The sequence below is a fragment of the Mobula hypostoma genome, chromosome 8, assembly GCF_963921235.1.
Source record: "Mobula hypostoma chromosome 8, sMobHyp1.1, whole genome shotgun sequence".
NCBI classification, from domain to species: domain Eukaryota; kingdom Metazoa; phylum Chordata; class Chondrichthyes; order Myliobatiformes; family Myliobatidae; genus Mobula; species Mobula hypostoma.
Window position 1 is genome coordinate 73,862,295 of NC_086104.1, and position 12,793 is coordinate 73,875,087.

Genomic DNA, 12,793 nt, shown 5'->3' on the forward strand with positions numbered 1-12,793 from the left:
AACTGTTCTGGCTTCAGTCTTGTTGCCGTCTGTTCTGAAATTGTTAGGTTCTGCGAAGTGCAGAATCAAATATCGCTGTGATGATTGTACGCTCTAGTATCAATTGTTTGGCGACAATAAAGTAGTAATAATAATAAGAAGAAAACAATGAAATGCCGCGCTGTTGCTATCTGTTCCGGCACGTCATGACAGCGGTTTTAAAAAGCTCCGGTTACCCCATACACACTGCAATGGATATTCGGCGTTTTCAGATTTATTCACTCTGGAGACTGTTTCTGAAAATCTCCGTTTTCAGGGGATGAAAGAGGGTCAAAACGAAGAGAAAAAGCTTCGTTTTCAAAATTATCCGGCGTAGTGTGGACGTATCCTTAGCTCCAGTCTCTAGCGTTTTTACTAATGATATTGTTGTGTAAACGGCCACATACACAACAAATTGGCGATGAAGTTAATGAACCTGCATCATATCAGAATGCCATATTTTAATTGATAATGGCACTCAGAAGAGGCAGAGTGAGGCTGTGAGTCTGAAAAGAAGTGGGAGTTCAGCCGGAGTTGGGAACATCGGGAAACCGAAAGACACAGTCAGAGCCGCGGCGCGTCCAGGCGAGACCACAGCCGGTGCTGAACCCCAGGGCTGAGGGTCTGCCTGCCTCAGAAGGGAGATTTTTAAAACAAGGAGCGACACACGCATCTAGCCAGAGTACACTCGCGACACTAGCAAAAACAAAAGGTCACGTGAGTCAAAAAGAAAACAAGGGACCGGGATTAAATTAACAAAGGACTGGGGCTAAATTCACATAACAAGGATAAATTAACACAACAAGGATGGTGTTAATTGGAATCATTACAGCATTTGATAGTGACATTGAAGACTGGGTAACTTACGCTACGTCCACACTACGCCGGATAATTTTGAAAACAAAGCTTTTTCTCTTCGTTTTGACCCTCCATCCACACTAAAGTGGCGTTTTCATCCCCCGAAAACGAAGATTTTCAGAAACGGTCTCCAGAGTGAATAAATCTCAAAATGCCTAATATCTGTTGTAGTGTGCATGGGGTAAACGGAGAGATTTAAAAACGCTGTCATGACAACACCACAACAACAATGATGCTTTTTCTGCTTCTGCTTGGTACTACGCAAGCACTGCCTGACGGCTGTTATAACTCGCAGTCGGTGTGAACGGCGTGTGAGTTAAATTGTAAAGTGAGCTTTTTTGGCTATTTAAAAACGCTGTCATGATGTGCCGGAACAGATGGCCGCAGCACAGCATTTCGTTGTTTTCTTGAATGCAACCCCCCACATAACCTAATAATTTCAGAACAGATGGCAATGAGACTGAAGACAGAAGAGTTAGAAATGTACTCACCAAATACTTTGACCCATAGCTTACTGAATAAATAAGTATACTCACTTTGCCCTGTTTTCTGTCCTTGCTTGTATGAAGGTGGTTTACCTATTTATGCAAGTACTTCTCTGACAATAGATGTGTAACAGCCTAATGTAACATTGTATGGAAATACAAGATAACACTGATGCAGACATGTTTTATACATTTAACAAGGTGCTTTATTAACGCAACAGAGTTAGTCAGTTTTTCAATGTTCGTCATCAGCCGGATCATACTGTCCGTGAACCCCTGTTGGTTGCCTCCATACGCTCCAGTATTTGTTTTTTTCAGTTTTAAGTCCTCCTGCGCGAGAGTCAAGAGCAATTCCTTTTTAAGTTTTTCTACTCTGTGGCTGGACAAACAAGCACCAAGTATACCGTTTCCTCTTCGCTTGTTTTCTGTGTGTCCTGCGCATGCCCAGTAGGAGGAGATTCGCCCAAATATCCGTCTAATGTGGACAGATATTTTGAAAAATGCTTAGTGTGGACGCCTGTCGTTTTTACTTGAGACTGGCGTTTTCAAAATTATCCGGTCTAGTGTTGACGTAGCCTTACTTAGTGTAATGGGCACAAAAACGTACGGCCTGCTACGGAGCTTGTTAATCCCTGAAAAACCAGCTGACAGAACATTTAAGCAAATAGTAGACACTATCCAACAGCAATTAAACCCCAAACCATTGGTCATTGCTGAAAGATTTAAATTTTACAATTGGAATCAAAGCAAAAATGAAAGCATTTCTGAATATTGTGCTGAATTGCACAAATTATCAGAACATTGTCAGTTTGCGGCTGGTCTATCAGACGCACTGAAGGACAGGTTAGTGTGTGGCATGCACTGTGAAACCACACAGAAGAAACTCCTGTGTGAAAAAGACTTTACATTTGAGAAAGCACTAAACATCTCAATATCATTAGAAATAGCTGCACGAGGTACTTCAGAGATAAAACAAAAATCTCTGGAATATGCTACGAATAAAATGTCACTGAGCAGAAATGAAGGAAAGAAATGTTACTGTTGTGGGAACGTGCTGAACAGAAATGAAGGAAAGAAATGTTACCGTTGTGAGAACATGTTGAACAGAAATGAAGGAAAGAAATGTTATTGTTGTGGGAACAGGTCATATGACCCTGATGTTTGTTGGTTTAAAGACAAAGAATGCCGAAACTGTGGCTAACAGGGCCACACTGGCAGAGTATGTAAAGCTAGTAAACAGCAGGAAAAGGGCAAAATACAGAGAAACAAGAAACCCCAGAAAGGAAAATACAACGAGGTACACAAAATGAAAGAAAATAGTTCTGATGAAAACGACTCTGATGAAAGTGAATTGTCTTGTCTGCAACTTCACAGCGTGAAAGAGACAGATGATCGAAGAGTAATGTGGATCACTCCACAAGTGGCAGGTGTGAGACTGAAAATGGAGTTGGATACAGGCTCAGTTTTAACAGTGATCTCTATACACGACTACAAAGGACTGTTTTCTCACATACCTCTGAAATGAACTAAACTACTGCTAAAGACCTACACAGGACAGAAAGTGCATCCCAAAGGTAAAGTTAGGGTGACAGTGACCTACGGAAACAAAACACAGCAGCTGAACCTCTATGTACTGAGAAATGGAGGACCACTGTTGCTGGGATGTGAATGGCTCAGGAAAATCCAGTTGGATTGGCATACCATCAAGGCACTAGATGGTCAACAAAGGAGGGCAGCTTGGCTGTGGAGATGTCCGCAGCTCTCCTCTCACCCATTATCGACTATTACAACGACAAGGAGGAGCTAGACAACGTGGACGATGAGGACGAATGCAGTATCCGTGGCCGTGACTCGGATGAAGATACAGAGATGCAAGGGAGACAGATATTGCCAATAAGCAGGATGATAAAGACTACCTGGAAGTAAAAGAGCAGATGTAGCAGGAGAAGTTGACATTTCTCAAAAGACAGCTACAACAGGTACAGGAAGACACTTTGCAGGAGTATCAGAAAAGGATGAAGAAACTAGATCAACAATACAAGGAAGGAATATGAAATGCAGAGCTTTTTCTGCAACTGGAGACAGAAAAAGTGGAAAGGAATTATATTAGAGAGAAGAAAGAAGCAGAGAGAGTGCAGGAGCCCCCACCTCAGACCGGCCCGAGCTGCAACCACTTCACGTAGCCTGTCAACACCAGGAGCGAGGCTGAGACGGAGCAGCTATCCGAACAGCAGCAGCAACAACAGCCAGACAAACCCAAATCCCCCAGGGAGAAGAAAGTCATCGCAACAAAGGTTCTTGGAACAGTAAAGTGGTTCAATGTACAAAATGGATATGGATTCATCAACAAGATGATACAAAGGAAGATGTGTTTGTACATCAGACTGCTATAAAAAGGACAGAAATATCTCCGCAGTGTTGGATATGGTGAAACTGTGGAGTTCGACGTAATGGAAGGTGAAAAGGGTGCAGAAGCAGCAAACGTAACTGGTCCCGGAGGAGTTCCAGTCCAAGGAAGCCGATATGCCACGGACAGAAATCGTTATTGTTGCTGCAGCCCTGGCCGCCGAGGTCCACCACGTAATTACCAACAGAACATTGAAGGTGGAGAGAAAAGAGATGGAGCAGAGACAGCAACAGATGGAGAAAACCAAGATTATCAAAATCAGCAACATCGCCCTCCTTACAGAAGGCAGCATTACCCACCTTACTTTAATGTCATCAATATGGTCGCCACGCACAATATGGCGACCAGCCTCGGGGAGAAATAGCTGAGGGTGGTGAAGTAAATGAAAACCAGGTTGCTGGGGGAGAAGGTAAACCTAACAGAGGACAAAATCAATTCCATTCAAGCAGAACAGTTTGCGCACAAGGTAAATCTTGAACCAACCATTTCCTCCATTGAGAATTATACACTTAATGCTTTGCAGGGAAGTTTCTTTTGCATGTACATATTTTGAATCCTCAGCCAATGTGTCTTGTTTTGCACAAAGAACTTGGGAAACAGCATCAAAACAGAAGCGAATTCTGGCAGCAAACAGTAAGGTTTCTATTGTTGTATTTTCACACTTGTACTGATCTTTCTGTGAGTCCATTGGATTGCCCCGACATTTTGAGTAACTAGCAGAGACAGCAGATCACCAACCACTTCTTTTGTTGGTAGCAAGTCACCTTTGAAGCGGACCATGGAAACTCCCTATGCTCGGAGGTCAACTTTCATGACTTTTATATGGATCTGTATTAAAACAAACAAGTTTATGGACAGACGTAACCCAGAGGGGCAGAGAAGACCCCCTCCAGAGACTTGAGTTATAATTATTATAATAATTATTATTATGTTACCTTACTATAATTTGATATTATTAAGTTACTAAGTAAATAATTGGTAAGCGTTTCTATGTTAAGGGTGCACATATTTTTTAGCGTAGTGCCCCCCAGTGGAAAAAAAACAGTTGATACGCTATTAAAATACAAGGGGAGCGGTGTACCATATAACCTACTGTATAATATAGGACTATATGTCGTATTAATACATCGTATTGAGCATGCGCTATGAGGCGCGTATTGATCTGTATATATGTGTTCAGTTCGGGTTCCATAAGTAAAAGCCCCTGTTAACTTAGCTCCGATCTCTAGCGTTTTTATTAATGATATTGTTTGTAAACGGCCACATACACAACAGGTACCAACAACATTGGAACGACAAGGGAGGAGTCCCTGAAGAGAGAATATAGTGAGTTCGTTAGAAAGCTGAAAATCAGAATCTCCAGACGAGCAATCTCTGGATTGCTGCCTGTGCCTCACGCCAGATGATTGGCAGATGAATACGTGGCTGAGGAACTGGTGCACCGGGCAGGGTTTCATGTTTCTGGATCATTGGGATCTCTTCTGGGGAAGGTATGACTGTATAAAAAGGGTGGGTTGGACCTGAACCCGAGGAAGACCAATATCCTTGTGGACAGGTTTGCCAGAGCTGTTGGGGAAGGTTTTAATAAATTTGAGGGGATTTTGAACCGGAGTGATAGTGCTGAGGATGGGGTAGTTGGTATGCAAGTAGATGCAGTGTGTAGTGAGACTGTGAGAAAGGACTGGCAGATGATAGGGAAAAACTGCAGTCAGTGGAACAAGTCGAAGTGTAACAAAGGAGCAAAATCAAAAAGAGTGAATACAGTACTGCAGGTGTTATATTTGAATGCATGCAGTGTACAGAATAAGGTACATGACCTTGTGCAGTTAGAGATTGTCAGGTATGACGTGCACATCATTGAGTCATGGCTGAAAGAAGATCATAGTTAGGTGCTCAATATCTAAGAATACACCTTGTATTGTAAGAACAGGCAGGTTGGCAGAGTGGGTGGGGTGGCACTGTTGGCAAAAAATGAAATCAAGTGCTTAGAAAGAGGTGACATAAGATGAGAAGATGTAGAATCCTTGTGGATAGAGTTAAGAAGCTACAAGGGTAAAGAGTCCCTGATGGGAGTTGTATACAGAGTTCTGAACAGCAGCCACGATGTGGGGTACAAATTACAACAGGAGATAGAGAAGGCCTAACAAAAGGGCAATTTTACTATAGTCATGGGGTATTGAATATGCAGATACACTGGGAAAATCAGGTTGATGCTGGTTCCCAAGAGGCGGAATTTCTAGAATGTCTTTGAGTTGGCTTTTTAGTGCAGCTTGTGGTTGAGACCTCTAGGGTGAAGCAATTCTGGACTGGATCTTGTGTAATGAACCAGATTTGTGTGTGTGTTAGGTCATGTCTAACCAATCTTATAGAGTTTTTTGAGGAAGTTACCAGGAAAGTGGATGAAGGAAAGACAGTGGATGTTGTCTACATGGACTTCAGCAAGGCATTTGACAAGGTCCTGCATGGGAGTTTGGTCAAGAAGAGTCAGTAACTCGGCATTCAAGATGAGGTAGTAAATTGGATTAGACATTGGCTTTGTGTGAAAAACCAGAGACCTCTCTGACTGGAGGCCTGTGATTAGTGGTGTGCCGTAGGGAACAGTGCTTGGTCCATTGTTGTTTGTCATCTGTATCAATGATCTGGATGATAATGTGGTTAACTGGATCAGCAAGTTTGCGGATGACCTCAAGATTGGGGGTGTAGTGGACAGCGAGGAAGGCTATCATGGCTTGCAGAGGGATTTGCATCAGCTGGCAAAATGGGCTGAAGAATAGCAGAAGGAATTTAATGCAAACGAGTGTGAGGTATTGTATTTCGGTAGGTCTTACACAGTGCCCTGGGAGTATGGTAGAATAAATTGATCTGGGAATACAGGCCCATGACTCATTGAAAGTGGTGTTGCAGGTAGACAGGGTTGTAAAGAAAGCTGTTGGCACTTTGGCCTTCATAAATCAGTGTATTGAGTACAGGAGATCTGATGTTATGTTGAAGCTGTATAAGACATTGGTGGAGCCCAGTGTGCAGTTTTGGTCACCTACTACAGGAAAGATGTAAATAAGGTTAAAGGAGTATAGAAAAATTTATAAGGATGTTTTCGGGTCTTGTGGACCTCAGTTATAAGGAAAGATTGGATAGGTTTGGACTGTATTCCTTAGAACATGGAAGATTAAGAGGAGATTTGACAGAAGTATACAAATTATGATGGATATAGATAGGGTAAATACAAACAGGTTGGGTGGGACTACAACCAGAGGTCATGGGTTGAGCGTGAAAGGGGGAAAAGTTTAGGGGAACATGAAGGGATCCTTCTGAACTCAGACGGTTATGAGAGTGTGGAATGAGCTGCCACCACAAGTGGTGCACGTGAGCTTGATTATGTCATTTAAGAGAAGTTTGAATAGGTACGTGAATAGTAGATTTGTAGAGGGCAATGGTCTCAGTGCAGGTTGATGAGAGTAGGCAGTTTAAGAGGTTTTGGCATGGACTAGATGAGCCAAAAGGCCAGATTATGTGCTGTCCTTCTTTATGTATGACTTTATTTGATTAGGGAGCTTAAGGTAAATGAACCCTTGGGAGATACTGATCATAATATGATAGAATTAACCCTGCAGTTTGAGAGGGAGAAGATAAAGTCAGATGTATCAGTATTACAGTGGAGAAGAGGGTATTACAGAGGCATGAGGTAGAGGTTGACCAGTATTCACTGGAAGGAGGCACCAGCAGGGATGCCAACAGAACAGCAATGGCTGGAGTGTCTGGGGGCAATTTGGAAGGCGCAGGATAGATACATCCCAAAGATGAAGAAGTATTCTAAAGGGAGGATGAGGCAACCATGGCTGACAAGGGAAGTCAAAGAGAGCATAAAATCAAAAGAGAGGGTATATAATATAGCAAAATTTAGCGAGAAGTTAGAGGATTGAGGAGCTTTTAAAAACTTATAGAAGACAACTAAAAATGCAATAAGGAGAGAAAAGATGAAACACAAAGGTAAGCTAGCCAATAATATCAAAGAGCATACCAAAAGTTTTTTTTCCTGATGTATAAAATGTGGAAGAGAGGTAAAATGTATATCACAGCGCTGAAAATTATGCTGGAGAGGTAGTAATGGGGACACGGAAATGGCAGACAAATTGAATAAGTGTTTTGCATCAGTCTTCACTCTTGAAGACAATAGCAGTGTGCCAGAAATTCAAGAGTATCAGGGCAGAAGTGAGTATAGTTACTGAAAGGAGAAGGTGCTTGGGAAGCTAAGTTGGTCTGAAAGTAGATAAGTCACCTGGACTAGCTGGACGACACACCAGGGTTCTGAAAGTAGCTGACCAGTTTGTGAAGGCATTAATAATGATCTTTCAAGAATGGCCTGTTTTCTGTGCTGTAGTGTTCTATGGTTCTATGGTTCTAATCACTAGATTCTAAAATGGTTCCGGAGGGTAAGAAAATTGCGTATGGAGGGAGGCAGAAGAAAGGAAATTAGCCTGACTTTTTGGGAAAATGTTGAAGTCCATTATTAAGGATGAGGTTTTAGGATACTTGGAGGCACATGATAAAGAGGCCAAAGCGAATGTGGTTTCTTTAAGGGGAAATTTTGCCTGATAAATCTTTTGGAGTTCTTTGAGGAAATAACAAGCAGGATAGACAAATGAGAGCCAGTGAATGTTGTTTACTTGGATTTTCAGAAGACCTTTGACAAGATGCTGCATTTGAGGCTGCTTAACAACGTAAAAGCCCATGGTATTACAGAAAAGATACTAGCATGTATGAAAGATTGGCTGAATGACAAGTGGCAAAGTGTGGAAATAAATGGGGCCTTTTCTAGTTGGCTGCCAGTGACTTCTGGTGTTCTACAGGGTCTCTGTTGGGACTGCTTTTCACATTATATAAGACCATAAGACATAGGAGCAGAATTAGGCCATTTGGCCCATTGAGTCTGGTCCACCATTTAGTCATGGCTAATCCTTTTTTCCCCGACTCAGCCCCACTTTGTAACCTTCTCCCCATAACCTTTGCTGACATGTCCAGTCAAGAACCTATCAAACTCTGCCTTAAATACACTCAACGGCCTGGCCTCCACAGCTGCCTTTGGTAATAAATTCTAGAAAAACACCCTCTGGCAAAAGGAATTTCTCCACATCCATATTTTACATGGACACCCCTCTAACCTGAGGCTGTGCCCTCTTGCCCTCGACTCCCCCACCTTAGGAAACATCCTTTCCACATCCACTCTGTCCAGGCCTTTCAACATTGGAAAGGTTTCAATGAGATCTCCCCTCATCCTTCTAAATTCCAGCGAGTATAGACCCAGAGCTATCAAATGCCTCAATGATTTGGATATGGAATTGATGAATTTGTGGCCAAGTTTGAAGATGATATAAAGACAGGTAGAGGGCCAAATGATGTTGACAAAGCAGGAAGTCTGTAGAAGGATTTAGAATGAGCAGAGAACTGGCGGATGAAATATAATTTCGGGAAGTCTATGGTCATGCACTGAATGAAGGCTTTAAATATTTTTTAAAGGGGGAGAAAATTAAAAAATCAGAGGTGCGAAGGGATTTGGCAGTTCTTGTGCAGGATTCCCTAATTTGCAGGTTGAGTCGGTGGTAAGGAGGACAAATGCAGTGTTAGCATTTATTTCAAGAGGACTAGAATATAAAAGCAAGGATGTAATGCTGAGGCTTTATAAGGCACTGGTCAGATCTCACTTGGAGTATTGTAAGCAGTTTTTGGCTACTTATCTAAGGAAAAATTTGCTGGCATTGGAGAGGGTCCAGAGGAGATTCATGAGAATGAAAGATTTAATGTATGAGGAGCGTTGATGACTCTGGGCTTCTACTCACAGGAGTTTGAGAAGAATGATGGGGGGTGGGGTGGGATGATCTCATTAAAACCTAACAAATATTGAAAGGTGGATGTGGAGAGGATACTTTCTACAGTGAGGGAGCCTTGGACCCAAGGGCACAGTGTCAGAATAGAGGGCAGCCATTTTGACAGAGATGAGGAGGAATAATTTCTTTAACCAGAGGGTAGTGAATTTGTGGAATTTATTGCCACAGATGGCTGTGGAGGCCAAATCATTGGGTATATTTAAAGTGGAGGTTGTTAGTTATTTGATTAGTAAGGCCGCCAAAGGTTATGGGAAGAAGACAAGAGAATAGGATTGAGAGGTATAATAAATCAGCCATGATGGAATGGTGGAGCAGACTTGATGAGCTGAATGGCCTAATTCTGCTCCTATGTCATTTAGTCTAATATCCAAGAAGCAGCACCTAAAGCAACATTGAGGGTCATGGCATTGGAATGGATTAGAGATTTAGATTAGAGGAAGACTTGGAAACAATTGTATAATCAAGGGGTTGTTCATATATGAATGGGCCAGTGTATGTCAGCTAGCACTGGATACAGGTCAATCAGACTTACTGAAAGGTAGGACGAGTCAATTAGCAGTTTTGATGATTTCATGTTTATTGAAAATAGAATGAGAAAGACCCTGCAACATTGTATTAATATGTTTAATTGTTGAGGTAAATTAAACAACTGATTCAAAGTTAAATAATTGTGCTGAAGTGGAAATGGAGGACACAAAATTCTGCATGGGTCAGATAGGACACAGTTTGCGAGCATTGTGATTCAGACTTTGACTTTATCTGGATATCGTGGTGGCCAGAAAAGAAATTTGTGTTTGGATTAGGATAGATCTGGTCCTAGGGTTGAGGTTCTGAACTGGAAGAAGGCCAAATTTGAAGAAATGAGAAAGGATCTAAAAAGCGTGGATTGGGACAGGTTGTTCTCTGGCAAGGATGTGATCGGTAGGTGGGAAGCCTCAAAGGAGAAATTTTGAGAGTGTAGAATTTGTATGTTCCTGTCAGGATTAAAGGCAAAGTGAATAGGAATAAGGAACCTTGGTTCTCAAGGGATGTTGCAACTCTGATAAAGAAGAAGAGGGAGTTGTATGACATGTATAGGAAGCAGAGAGTAAATAAGGTGCTTGAGGAGTATAAGAAATGCAAAAAAATACTTAACAAAGAAATCAGGAGGGCTAAAAGAAGACATGAGGTTGCCTTGGCAGTCAAAGTGAAGGATAATCCAAAGAGCTTTTATAGGTATACTAAGAGCAAAAGGATTGTAAGGGATAAAATAGGTCCTCTTGAAGATCAGAGTGGTCGGCTATGTGCGGAACCAAAGGAAATGGGGGAGATCTTCAATAGGTTTTTTGCGTCTGTATTTACGAAGGAAACTGGCATGAAGTCTATGGAATTAAGGGAAACAAGTAGTGAGATCATGGAAACTGTACAGATCGAAAAGGAGGAGGTCCTTGCTGTCTTGAGGAAAATTAAAGTGGATAAATCCCAGGGACCTGACAGGGTGTTCCCTCGGACCTTGAAGGAGACTAGTGTTGAAATTGCAGGGGCCCTGGCAGAAATATTTAAAACGTCACTGTCTACAGGTGAGGAGCCGGAGGATTGGAGAGTGGCTCATGTTGTTCCGTTGTTTAAAAAAGGATCGAAAAGTAATCAGGGAAATTATAGGCCAGTAAGTTTAACGTCGGTAGTAGGTAAGTTATTGGAGGGAGTACTAAGAGACAGAATCTACAAGCATTTGGATAGACAGGGACTTATTAGGGAGGGTCAACATGGCTTTGTGCGTGGTAGGTCATGTTTGACCAATCTCTTGGAGTTTTTCAAGGAGGTTACCAGGAAAGTAGATGAAGGGAAGGCAGTGGATATTGTCTACATGGACTTCAGTAAGACCTTTGACAAGGTCTCGCATGGGAGGTTAGTTAAGAAAATTCAGTTGCTAGGTATACATGGAGAGGTGGTAAATTGGATTAGACATTGGCTCAATGGAAGAAGCCAAAGAGTGGTAGTAGAGAATTGCTTCTCTGAGTGGAGGCCTGTGACTAGTGGTGTGCCACAGGGATCAGTGCTGGGTCCATTTTTATTTGTCATCTATATCAATGATCTGGATGGTAATGTGGTAAATTGGATCAGCAAATTTGCTGATGATACAAAGACTGGAGGTGTAGTAGACAGTGAGGAAGGTTTTCAGAGCCTGCAGAGGGACTTAGACCAGCTGGAAAAATGGACTGAAAAATGGCAGATGGAGTTTAATACAGACAAGTGTGAGGTATTGCACGTTGGAAGGACAAACCAAGGTAGAACATACAGGGTTAATGGTAAGGCACTGAGGAGTGCAGTGGAACAGAGGGATCTGGGAATACAGATACAAAATTCCCTAAAAGTGGCGTCACAGGTAGATAGGGTCGTAAAGAGAGCTTTTGGTACATTGGCCTTTATTAATCAAAGTATTGAGTATAAGAGCTGGAATGTTATGATGAGGTTGTATAAGGCATTGGTGAGGCCGAATCTGGAGTATTGTGTTCAGTTTTGGTCACCAAATTACAGGAAGGATATAAATAAGGTTGAAAGAGTGCAGGAAAGGTTTACAAGGATGTTGCCGGGACTTGAGAAACTCAGTTACAGAGGAAGGTTAAATAGGTTAAGACTTTATTCCCTGGAGCGTAGAAGAATGAGGGGAGATTTGATAGAGGTATATAAAATTATGATGGATATAGATAGAGTGAATGCAAGCAGGCTTTTTCCACTGAGGCAAGGGGAGAAAAAAACCAGAGGACATGGGTTAAGGGTGAGGGGGGAAAAGTTCAAAGGGAACATTGGGGGGGGGCTTCTTCACACAGAGAGTGGTGGGAGTATGGAATGAGCTGCCAGATGAGGTGGTAAATGCGGGTTATTTTTTAACACTTAAGAATAAATTGGACAGATACATGGATGGGAGGTGTATGGAGGGATATGGTCCGTGTGCAGGTCAGTGGGACTAGGCAGAAAATGGTTCGGCACAGCCAAGAAGGACCAAAAGGCCTGTTTCTGTGCTGTAGTTTCTATGGTTTCTATGATAGCTTTAGGCTCACAATATTTCTTCTTTTATCCATTGCTACCTGTGGATTTGTATTTTGAGAGATTGCAGAAGGTGGTATTTGAAACCAAAGTGTGATTGGATGAAAAACAAATAT

General features: G+C 42.1%; 1 protein-coding gene and 1 pseudogene across 2 annotated transcripts in view; both read left to right on the top strand.

Annotated features, from left to right (window-relative positions):
* kif16ba (kinesin family member 16Ba) overlaps nucleotides 1-12,793 on the top strand; it is a 180,748-nt gene that overhangs the window by 4,144 nt on the left and 163,811 nt on the right. The window lies entirely within an intron of this gene.
* On the top strand, nucleotides 3,111-4,589 carry LOC134350547 (Y-box-binding protein 1-like; annotated as a pseudogene).